Source organism: Manacus candei, unplaced genomic scaffold (assembly GCF_025592945.1).
Source record: "Manacus candei isolate 608988 ecotype Guabito, Panama unplaced genomic scaffold, ASM2559294v1 h1tg000023l, whole genome shotgun sequence".
Taxonomy (NCBI): Eukaryota; Metazoa; Chordata; class Aves; order Passeriformes; family Pipridae; genus Manacus; species Manacus candei.
In genome coordinates, this window is record NW_026138071.1 from 24,444,493 (window position 1) to 24,456,654 (window position 12,162).

General features: G+C 41.1%; 1 protein-coding gene and 1 non-coding gene across 5 annotated transcripts in view; both read right to left on the minus strand.

Moving 5' to 3' along the window:
* SPAG16 (sperm associated antigen 16) overlaps positions 1-12,162 on the minus strand; it is a 377,720-nt gene that overhangs the window by 260,373 nt on the left and 105,185 nt on the right. The gene's annotated exons all lie outside the window — the stretch shown is intronic.
* LOC127471289 (small nucleolar RNA SNORD78) lies at positions 9,605-9,667 on the minus strand. Its single transcript, XR_007904624.1, has one exon. It is a non-coding gene; the product is annotated as a small nucleolar RNA SNORD78 (small nucleolar RNA).

Sequence of the window (12,162 nt, forward strand, 5' to 3'; positions counted from 1 at the left end):
ATACATTATTCTGGACATGGAAACCTGCAAAGAAACGGACCTGAAAAAGTATGGTGGCACAGGCACAGTTATGTCAGAGCAAATTATGACCGTGGAGTCAAGGTACAGACAGGTTACAGGACTTGCCAGCTGACAGACAGCAGGTTGGCCCAGAAAGAGAAATCAGATCCACTAATCCTTATTCTGGACATCAGCCTCTGGAACATCCTGGTGTCACAACAACACTGAATGAGATTTTTTATTTAAAAATTTTACACTGTATTAGCAGGGGAATTAGAAGCAAAAATCTATGAAAATTTAACATTTTGAATTTATGTTCTTTTAGTTGTCCTTCACGTCTGCACTACCTGTTGCCATTGTCTACTCTCCTTAGCTGTACTTTACCAGCCCTTTTTGGCTTAAGCAATAAGCAAAAGAGGGTGGGACTGAAGAAGTAATTCCACAGACAGCAACATCCTAAAAACAGCCTGGAAAGCTTAAAAATAAAGTGGGAGATCTAGGTATGAAAGCATAAATCCCTGCACCGACAGTACAACAATGCCCAGAGAGATCTACAAACGTCTGTGGGTGTCAGCATCATACTTAATTTATACTTAGCTTACAAGAGAATTAATGTCTGCATCCAGGTACAACCATATGGGTGTAATGACATCAGCAAGCCTGGTTTATATGCAAAGTTCAGGCCAGCACTGATTTTGGGCTCTCATTGTAAGGTTTGCAAAGGGCAGATGTTTCCCTGCTTGTGCAGGGAAATGCAGAATGCCCACTTTAATGAGGCAAGAGAACAAAGTAGGGTCTTATCAGGCTTTATAGCACAAAGATTATTCCCTTACTAAATCAACACTGCCGTGGCATTAGCATCTTGATTAAACCACTAAAAACCATGCCCATCCTTTCAAATCAGAGAAACATAACCCATCAACACACTAATTATTTATTATATACTGCATACAGGCTAAACACCAGCTGACACAGTTTCAAAAGCTGCTAAAGAATAGGAAATAAAGTGAAAATAAAAGAATAACAGTATCTGAGACAGACTACAGCACGTAGCAACAGATCCTTACCACTATTTTACATCTTCAGCCCACATGGGCCTGTGTCCTTGCTTTTGCAAACATGTTAGTGCTGGTGAACCCACTACTCTCCAGCCCTGCTCCCCATCAAGCACAACCACTAAGCCCACTCTGTTCCTCAAGTGGCTCCTTTCTCCTCAGCTGGTCATTAGGCCAGGTTGGATGGGGCTGGTGGAAGGTGTCCCTGCCCATGGCAGGGGATGAAACAAGATGAACCTTAAGGTCCCTTCCAACTCAAACCATCCTATGATTTACTCTGTGCCAGTCTCACTGCCCTAACAAATGCACATGGCTGGGTCTGCATTTCATTAGAAATCAAGCATGTAAAGCAGGGCAGCCTGGCCAGCCAGGAATCCCAGGCAGGGCTTGTATGATCCTGCTGAACCCTCCCACAGCAGAGCCCTCAGTATCACACTCCCCATCCAAGCTTCCCATTATCTTGTTTGAAGCCCTGGATTAACACAGCAGGACTCCAGTGTGGGAACTGCCACGGTAATTTGCTCCTACTTATGCTGACAGCCCTCTGTGGCCCCAGGCCAAATAACAGGCACAGATTAATATATTTTATATCTGCCATGTTTTCCTGCCTGAGAAAGGATATGAAAACCTTCCACAGACTACATCCTGGATCCTTAGCTTTCATTCACACCCAGCCTAAGATATATCTACTCTAACAGAATTTTGGCTAAGAAATTATTTTTAAAGGTAGAGTTTCTACACTGTATGCACAAGTGTCTCAAGTACTGAAAGGTAAAATTGTTTTCAAAATACCTATAACTCCTACACCCACATTGAGTAAACTCTGCTTATGTGTAAGTCATGTGTACTGTGTACATGCAGACAGATTATTCTGAGTATTCCAAGTTCCACAGTGCACCACAAAAACAGCTGGTGAAAATACTTGATAAAGAGGAATTCTCCTTGACATATTAAAATACTTATGAAAACAGCAAACCCACCAAATGTAATACAGATATACAGATGATGAATCCACAGCTTGAGAGTAATCCCTGGCTTTTAGGATGCCCTCAAACTGTTTCCAGACACACCTCATGCCACAATCAATCAGCACTTTGCAAAAACACCACAGCCCCATTCTTTGCTTTTCCACCACAACTCCTTCCTTGTGTATAAGACTCCACTGGAGTGGGACCTATACAATGAACCAAGGTCAGGGAACTCATCTGCGTTAAAACTGAACTTCATTTTACTGGGCTGATTTTAATTTGTATCACCCTTCAGACCCAGTTCCCAGAGCAGCCACATGAAACTGCTGCTACAGGTGTGAGGGCAGTGAAGAGGGTAGAAAAGGGACTGAGTGAGAAATAAGAGGTTTGCTGCTTTTGGCAGCATCAGCAGTCTAACACCGCAATATTGAGATTGAGGCCATCTAAGTCACCCCACCTGCTTGCTTTCAGATGCTCATTCTCACAGGGAGGAGAATTTGGACAGAGAACAGGCTCTCCGAAGATTTCTTACAACACTAATAATTCTAAAATTACCTCAAGTAGCAAATTTGATGTACATGTTTCATAACAGCAATACTCTTCAGATGTTGTCTTCCAGAAATAAGAAGTGACTAAAAGCACTGAGAAAACAGCTTATCTCTGTGGGACCTGAGAGTGAGGGGCAGGAAAAACCCAGACACTGAAGACTCAATCCAACACTGAACCACTGTATCTGATCTTGTTCCATCACAACAACACAGAAAGGTAAATAGATTACTGTTGCACAATCTGTTCTCTGAAAATTGCCTCCCTCCACAGTTTTTGTACTGTCTTCTAGCAGCACTGTTATCACAGGTCTGCTGCCACAAGACAACTGGGTCTCTTACAGTTTCTTGGTTTTTTTGCAGGAGGGAAATTCAGAAAGGGGCCTGAAAGCTGGAAGGGGGCACACCAATCTCCAGATGTCTTGGCCTTACCCACCACCACAAACGGATCCTCTCCGGGACAGTAATGATTCATTTTCCCTAAGAGGTGGACGTGACTTTTTCCTGCTACAAAGCAGAATCTGTACAGTCATTGCTATGCTACCAAATTATCACAAGTAAACCACCTTCAAATAAATGTCTTCACAATCCTTCCAATTGAGAGTGTGTACCAAGCCATATTATGGGTCTTAAAACATAACATAAATTCATCAGTACAGAGAAGGAAATACAACACTTTCTATTTTTAAGGGTGATCCTACAGAAAGCTGCTGCTTAGAAAGCAACTTGCCAGTAAATCCACCTGTCAAAATTCAGAACTGAATTATTTTTTTCCCCCAGAGAATAGTTCTGCACCGAGACACCAATAATTGCCTTCCAGTACAAAGATATTTTCTGTAATATTCCATGCGTGGAAGATGCCCTTGAATAAGAAAGGAAAGAGATCAGGTACAATGTCTGAGGCTCACTCTGCATGTCATCTGAGGTGAATCACAGAAGACGCCTTGAAAAGAAAAATACATCATCCATGCAAAGGGAAAAAACAGTCTGCCATGCCAGGAATTATGGAGCACAGTAAAGCTGCCTGATAAACTCTTACCTTAAGTGTGGTTTGCACTTAAAAGCTAAGGGCAAAGACATTACACCAAAAAGAAAACCCATGATTTCTAACATAAGGTGCTTTTAGAAAATACAGACTGAGCTCAGCAAAGTACACATATGTAGACAACAAAAATGTCAAGTTATCTGGAAACACCTCCACTGGCTAATAGTAAAGAACAACCCAAGTGCTGCAGGCACATCTTACCCCCAGCTCAGAGCTCTGGGCTCTTTAGACAGCCTCCTCCTGCCATACAGGTAAAGCCCTCTCTAAATGCTGCAGAACTACCCCTGCATCTACAGACATGATTTAACCAGGCTGCAACTTTTCAATTCAGTACTAACTTGCACAGAATTTTTTCTATATTGTTGCAGGATATCCTTTTAATTTTGACCTCAGTACATCAGGAGGATGCCAGTGCCTCCTTTCCCCTCACATAAAGGCAAAGGGCAGGAAGCTGAAGAACAAGCATCCCTCTAGTGTAGTAGGCTTAGTTCTGATTTAGAAGCCCTTTCCCAAGCACACTTTTCCTTCACTGCAGTAGGACAGTAGGTCCTCCTAAGTAGGTCTGCATCATAATTCAACAAACCCACTCTTTTTCCTATTCTTCATCAATATAGAAAAAGACCCACTTCCAGCCTAAAGAAAGTACAACTGCTGTGACAGCCCCAGCAGATGCCCCCTCTCACACCTGCTCATGGCCCTGATGAGGATGAAACCCCCTGTGCAGGCAGCAGAAGGCCTTGAGACGCTGCATTATCCACCTCTTTCCTCTGCCCTTCTTACCCCAGCCTAACCCATCGAGTTGCCCACAGGATGGCTCCTGATCAGTCTCTGTTAGGAGATGCTTCCCTCTGTTCCAGCCCTGGCAGCAGCAGTGGTTTCACAAAGCTTATTCCCACACATTTAGTGAGACCAGCTTTTTTCCTGAAGCCCTATTTCCTTAACCCAGAATATACCTCTGAGCAACCAACACCACCACGAGAATTTTACCTGGGCACGTTTCAAAGCTCTCATGATTTGCTGTTTCACGTTTCAGTTCAACAACGGCCCTTGCACATCTCTCCTGTGTGGCTAGTTAGCTGGTAAAAAAGATAACATGCCCGATTCCAAAAACTCTGTGATGTCTCATCATCACGTTGCTACAGCTCCTGATAAATATCTACTTTTTCCTAAGAGATTTTAAGTAATAATAATACTTGGCACTTACATCCTACTTTACATCTCGAAAGCACTGTACAAACATGTACCTAATTAATCTTCCCAATTTCTCCATGAAAAAAAATCTACAAGGAATTAGGATTATTAATAAACATTACTCTCTTGATTTGTTAAATCTTGATGGCCTACTTGGCTCTGAGCATGAAGAAAAATATATGAGACTCAAGGACTTCACAATGTAAATCATGAAGAATTTGTTGAAGAACAGCACTTGTTATGCTGACAGCAGAATTCAGCCCTCTCAAAAATTCAGATGAAATCAAAAACCATAATCAAGTTTTGGATTGGAAAATCACATAATTTCCACACTAAACCAAAAATTTTAAATCCCAAACCTGAAAGTTTATAGTCAAAGTAAGCACAGCAGGACCCCTGGGTGCTTTTTTCATGTGACATATCATTCAAGGAACACAGAAAATGCAAGAATTAAAAAAAAAAATAAATCCTACTAACAGAGAGGAAAAAACCCACAGGTTGTTTATTTATGGTCCTGAACAATCAGGCATTAAAATAAATAGAATTTTCTGACAGCTTCTTTTACAAATTTGGTGATTTTTCTACCAAGTCCTGATACAACACAGAGGGTATGTTATTAGCACTCACACGTGACCTTCTCCTGGGTTTGGATGAGAAACAAATACTGCATCTATCAGCAACCTTTAATGCAGTGTTGCTGCATCCACACTAAATTACACACCACAGCTTCAGGAATCCATTTAAAAATAAGATAAACAGTTCCCCAACTTGCAGGCATCAGTTGAGACATTTACAGGTCAGAGTTAAATCTCACAATCCTCATTTTGTTTGCTAAATCTTATAAAATAAACAGATTTGTGTTGCTCACAAAAGCAGCCTGAACTGTCAGACCTGCTCTCTGGATGAGGATTGTAAGAGCAGACAAAAAAGAGTCAGCTATCCTTCCTGGAAGAGCCAGCACTTCAGCCTCTGGTGGACTCAGGTGGGGAACGGGGCTGGATGAGAAATACCATTTACATGCAGATGAGACGCAGCACTGCATAAAAATGTGGAATTATCCCATTCCTAGGGAGTCAGTGAATGACCTCTTCAGGCCACATCCCTCCAGCTGAACATTTCAGAACACATTCCCAAGCCCTGCATGAACAAAATTAGGAGCTAAGTCCTAACAAAAAAAATCCAGCTTTATTACTGTTTGTTATCTTCTCACTTCAGCTTATATTTGAATCTTACAGGATTTCAACTCAAAACAAAACCAAAGACACAAAGTCATTTCAATGGCACATAGCTGTGTATGACACCCCCTTCCTGGGAGGATTCACCATCCAGGAATGAGGGGGGATATTAACTCATGAACTGCAGTTTGTGCTGCTCCAATACCAATCCCTATCACTAGGACAAATGTATTCCAACATATCACTTGAAGCATCTAGTGAGAACGTGGCCTTGGGAGAGAAGGAAAACAGAGAAAACAAAATACTATGTGTAGCAAGAAGGTTAAACAATACCACAGTAAACACCAAAAGAATATATTTGGAGGGATCTAAAAGGTGTGTAGATGTGGCACTTGGGGAGACAGTTTAGTGCTAGGGTTGGCAGTGTTATGTTAATGGCTGGACTTCAACTTAAAGGTCTTTTCCAACCTAAATTCTACAGCTCTATGATTCTGTATTTCATTGGGGGGAGAACAAGCCTTCAAAAACAATTGCTAAATATAATGGAAACTTCCAAATGAGATACAGTAGCCTCCTAGAGCACAGAGACCTAAGACACACTGGCATGTTTTAGCTGAAAGCAGGATTTCCTAGCATTTGTCACAATTCACCACTTGCAAAAACCTATATACATTTTTTCACCATGTTAAGGAACTTAAGTAACATTGAAATATCTTACATTATTATTTGAAAATTACTGAATATTCCTTAGAGAAATGACTAAGCTTTTAAAATTATTCTGCTACTTCTTCCAAAACACATACTGAAAACAAAGCAGAACCATCTAAAACACCAACTGTCACCTTCCTTCATATCACAAACTCCCTTATGTAAAAACAATTGATAGGTTCCCAAAGTAAAACAGCTCTCAAGAAAATAGCAGGACAGCTCTTTTACACAGAAAGTAATTTGAGCTAACTACTACAACTACTGGGAAGAAAATGGTAGCTGTTTAATAAATATTTCTTTTAGATGAACCGTTTCCTACTTCTTTCTATTTTGTAGCTTGATTACGATGATTCACTACTAAAACTTTAATTTAAACATTGCTACTGGATTAATATAAAAGAGCCAACCCTAGAATTACTTGTGAAGAGAATTAATACAAAAGTTCAAGGGATACCAATTCTTTTGCCTTGTGTGAATGATCACACAAGCTGAGCTAAATAGAAAACACTACTTTGATCTCAGTTAAACCAACTTGGCCTCAAACACGGAATTTTATTGAGAAAAAACTTCCACCCGTAACACCAAGTTCAATGGGGCTCTGAGATCCAGGAAGTTTATCCCATTACGTTCTTACATGAGCTGCAGAGAGAGGTTTTGCTGGCACTGTTTTAAATACTAAAATCTGGAAGCCATACAGAATTTCCTGTGGATGTTGGTGAAGAGGAAAAAAATTCCCCTCTTCCCATAGCCTAGGAAAGAGAATGTAGAAGACAGAGGCCTTCTCTCCAGAGGAGAGATTTAGGAAGAAATTAAACCATTGAATTGGCATAGTTTCAGGTTTATCACCTGCTCAGTGACCTCCCAAAGGACACAGCAGGTGGGTGGGTTGCCAGTTCCCTTTCTTGCTCCTGCAATTGCATTTCCCACATTGCTTGGCTGCAGTTCCATAATGCCAGTGCAACGTCTTGCCAACCCTAAGGAAGTCCAGTATCTTAAAGCTTTCATCAGAAGGCAGATAATCTTCCTCTCTTAACCCAGTGCCCTGGTTAAATCAGATCCTAAGATGGTGCCATGGGTATAACTCCATGGAAAGGGTAGAGCAAAAGATTTTTGTTTTCAAAAAAGGGTACTAAAATCCACCCTTCTATTCTAGACTGCAGGGAAAGACAAGTGTTTTCCATCCTGTGGGGTGTAGCAACCATACAGTTTCAGTTCCAGGGAGATCTGGGCATATTCTACTACCATAGTAAGGCTGCAGCAGAGAATTCACATCCTTCTTATTATACCAATCCCTTCTGCTTACTAGATCTTAACACAGCACTAAATATCCAGTGTCTGGAATTCTTTCTTGTGTTCTTAATCCAGGCCAACACAACAGACCTTGATTTAGGAGTACAAAGCCTTCATAAGTCTCATACCCTGCCTGAAAACTGAACTGGAAACCTCAGCCAGCACAGACTAACTCAGCACTGAAAATGAATGCCTGGCAGTAAAGTGGGCCACAGACCTTCCTCCCTTTTAGTAACTCTGCTCTCTAACTACACATTGTAGAATAGTAATTGATACTTCAAAATTAAAAAATTTTTTTCCCTGTAGCTTTTAACATCACTAATGACTCCTCTCTCCCAATATGGTGCAGGGTAAATGATAAAAGGATGGAGAGGTTCAGGGTTTGAGAAGGGAAAAAGTGGAGGTGGCATCACAAAGCCCTAGAGGTGTTTGTGACCTTTGTAAGGTCACATCCCCAGTGACACTCAGCTCCACAGGAGGGGAGTGGCACCAAAGTCATGCAGCCTGAATAACCACACCTGTGCAGAAGGATCCATTTCTCTAGAGACTCAGGACAGATCCATACAGATGTGGAAACCAGACCTTCTGCTGGAAGCACCTTGGAACCTGCAGTCTCAGTTAAGGCCTGCTTTTCCTCTTTTTTACACAAAATAAAAAACAGAGAGAGAGAGAGAAAATCAGATTCTGCTTCTTAAAATTTAGTATGCAATACATCTACTTTGATATAGACTCAGGCTTTTATTTCCCCAAACAATAATAGTTTAAAACATCCCAGCTATACCAAGAAGATACATCGGCTCATACTGCTCATAACTTTCAGTTCTTCTTGACTCTGTTCTCTTGATATTGTTTGTTTCTCCTAACTCATTATTTCAGACCTAAAATAATGTTGGAAACCCTTCTGCATGTAGCAAGCATCCTTTGCTAGATCTGTAAAGCACAAGACATTTTAAATCCTCTATTAATAACACACAATTTTTCTAAACATCAAACAATCCTCGGGTTCAGAAGGGGAGGCACATATTGATTAAGCAAGGAGGCAGATGAGTAAGCAAAGTCATCTGGGTCTAAAAGGCATTTAACTTGATTTTTTAAGTCCTACTATCTTCCTGCATATAGACTATGCAGACTGTACAGAATCATTTAGACCTAAGGCCAGCATGGACATATGGCTTTGGGAATGTAAAATGCAGGCTGGCATCACAGCTTTATCCCAGAGCTGCAGTTCTGTGCAGAATACAGAAATTGTCTTTTCAAGGCAGTTCTGGGAAGGGAAGCAAAGGATATTTCTGTTGCTGCTATATTTGGAACCACTATCACATTCAAAGAAATAACAAAGGACATGGCATTGCCATTTTCTGTGCAGCAGCCTACCTCTCCTAGACATTCTCTAAGTATTAATATATGCCCTTGGGACTATGGATACAGGCACATAAAAATACAACTCTTATGACACTAAGAAATAAACCAAAAAATGCTCCCAGCTTTTATTTAGTGCATAAGACACATTACTTGAGGGTATATATTGGAGAGAGAGCTAAGAAAATAGCTCATTCATTATTTAAATTGGGGAATGGACTCAGAGAGGTTTTATTAATGTTCAAAGAAGTAAAAAGCCAGAATCTCCTTATGCAGAGTATATCTGTCTAAATCCTGTTTACAGCACAGACATTTGACAACATTATTGAAGTTCTAAATTATTTATATAGTGTAGCAGTACTTTGGGTAATTTTTTTCTGCCTTTTTTTCCCCTTTATGTATTAAAAACAATCATGAAAATATCCTTTCAAGGTCACTTTACCCAATTCCTCATATAAGATAAAATGACAAGTCCATAAATCATTATAACAGTGAAGTATTGTAAAGTATATCTAGAGTTCAGTACCACAACCTGCAGTGAATCATCTTCAATCAATTAACAGATTACCTCAATTCAACAAAATCCAATACCTGCATTTTCCTGATTAATACCTTTTATACATCTAGAGTTCTGGTAATTATGTATGGAAATTAAACACTTGTGGACAGAGGATGCAAGGGCTTGGGAGACTGGCAGAAATCTCCCTTAAATAGATAACTGTGACAGCCAGAGCTGTGTGTGTTATTCACAAAATTAGGGTTCCTAACACACCTGGATTTACTGTGGCCTAAATGCTGTCAGCTTAAAAGTCTTGGTATCAAGATTTCTAAAACAGGTACAGTGGTATGTCCTCAAAGGCATGACGGTTTCTGGCTGGGACGGGGCATTCCAGTACAAAAAAGTCCTTACACCTCTGCCAACCTGCCCAGAAGTCCGATGGGACTCATTTGGAGGCATCACCACGCACGTACTTCTGAAAACCCTCCAATTCAACCCAAAGGGCAGCTGCCTCCACCGACTCAGGACAGATGATGGGTTCTGAAAAATAAACTGACCACTCACACACACCTTGGGATGGGAAAGAGCTGGGGCCTCCAGCTGGAAGGGCTGCTTTAGAGCCACTTCTATGCCAAACCCTCTTAACAGCTAAAGATGGACCTGACCTCTGCCCAGGAAAGGAAACAACAGCTGCTAATCCCCCAAGGAAATGTTGATTAGCCCAGTCTAGAGAGGGCAAAACAGGAGCTGAAAGCATCACAAGTGTTCAGGGGCAGAAGCAAGATGAACACATGGAGGTGGAAACTCGAGGTAGCAGGAGGGCAGCCCTCAGAGGCACCTGTGCCAGGGGCTGGAGGCAGCACACACAGGTGAGTCTGTCCCTGCCCTGCCTTAACAGAGCCCTGACTGCTGCTCTTCTAAAACTGATGAGAGGGTTTCCTTCTGTGGACTATGATTAAATCCCACTACACTGAAATTCAGGCAAACATCAACAGCATCCAGATTATGATCCAGCAGACTAGAAATGATAGTTCTGCCTGATACTGGGCAATGCTGGGCAGTAGTCAGGAGCCAGGATTCTGGGAAAAGATTGGCAGCGCTACATGAAAATGCTGGGGCCAATTTTAAACTTGATTGTCCAACCAGTAATTTTGCTTTGGCAGTTTAGGGATGAGAACAGCTGCAATGTGGAGAGATTCACAGTAGGTTACCTGAGAAAATGGGCAACAATCAAACACTTATCCTGAGATTGGTTAATGCTGCCTCTCTCACACAGCTTTCCTTAAGTGTATCCAATATAGCAATCACTAGGGGTGGAGTAGACATATTTCTAGTTATCTGTGAGTTGTAGCCATACATTTAACTGGTGAAAGCATGGTTATTTTAAACTGTTCGTCAAAACACACAAGAATTACACAGAATCACAGAATATGATGAGTTAGAAGGGACCCACAAGGATCAGAGTCCAACTCCTGGCCCTGCACAGGACAACCCCAAGAGTCACACCATGTGCCTGAGAGCATCATCCAAACACTTCTTGAGCTCTGTCAGGCTTGGGGCTGTGCCCACTGCCCTGGGGAGCCTGTTCAGTGCCCAACTACCCTCTGGGGGAAGAACCTTGTTCTAATATCCAACCTAAACCTCCCCTGACACAACTTGAGACCATTCCCTCAGGTCCTGTCGCTGCTCACCACAGAATTGCTCTACAATAAACACACCCATGGCTGAACAGAACTGGGAGAACTCCAGCCAGTGCACCTCAGGTATTTAACTGCAAAAACCCTTCAGTGCCATTAAGATTCAGAACAGAGGCCAACTTCAAGATAACATTAGTACATACAGGAGCTCGAATTTACCATAAAAAAACAAACTAGAGATTCAGACAACAAACTTCAGTTTACCTCTGAAGTTAATGAGAAGGACAGAACCAAGGTTAGAGAGTGTACTACAGAAACTATTTTCTTCACTCTCATGCATGCAAATATTTTTCTTGGGCAAATAACTATCTGACTTTCAAGTAAACACAGACTACCAAAACAAACAGAATTTTTCTAATTGATTAGACTTTCAGATTTTGTACATTTTCCTGCCCCAACAAAACTCACATTAACAAGGCAATATACTATCAAAATAGCTATACCAATATTAATAACATGAAAATAAAAAGGAAATTTAACATTCTAAAGTCTTAGAGTTATCTGATCAGTAGCTAAATTCTATTATCGTGCTTTAATTAAGATATTATACACTCAGTTTTCTTGAATGCTCACAATCATAATTACTGCATGGGTGGGTGAACCCCGGAATTACTTTTAATAGAACTTAGC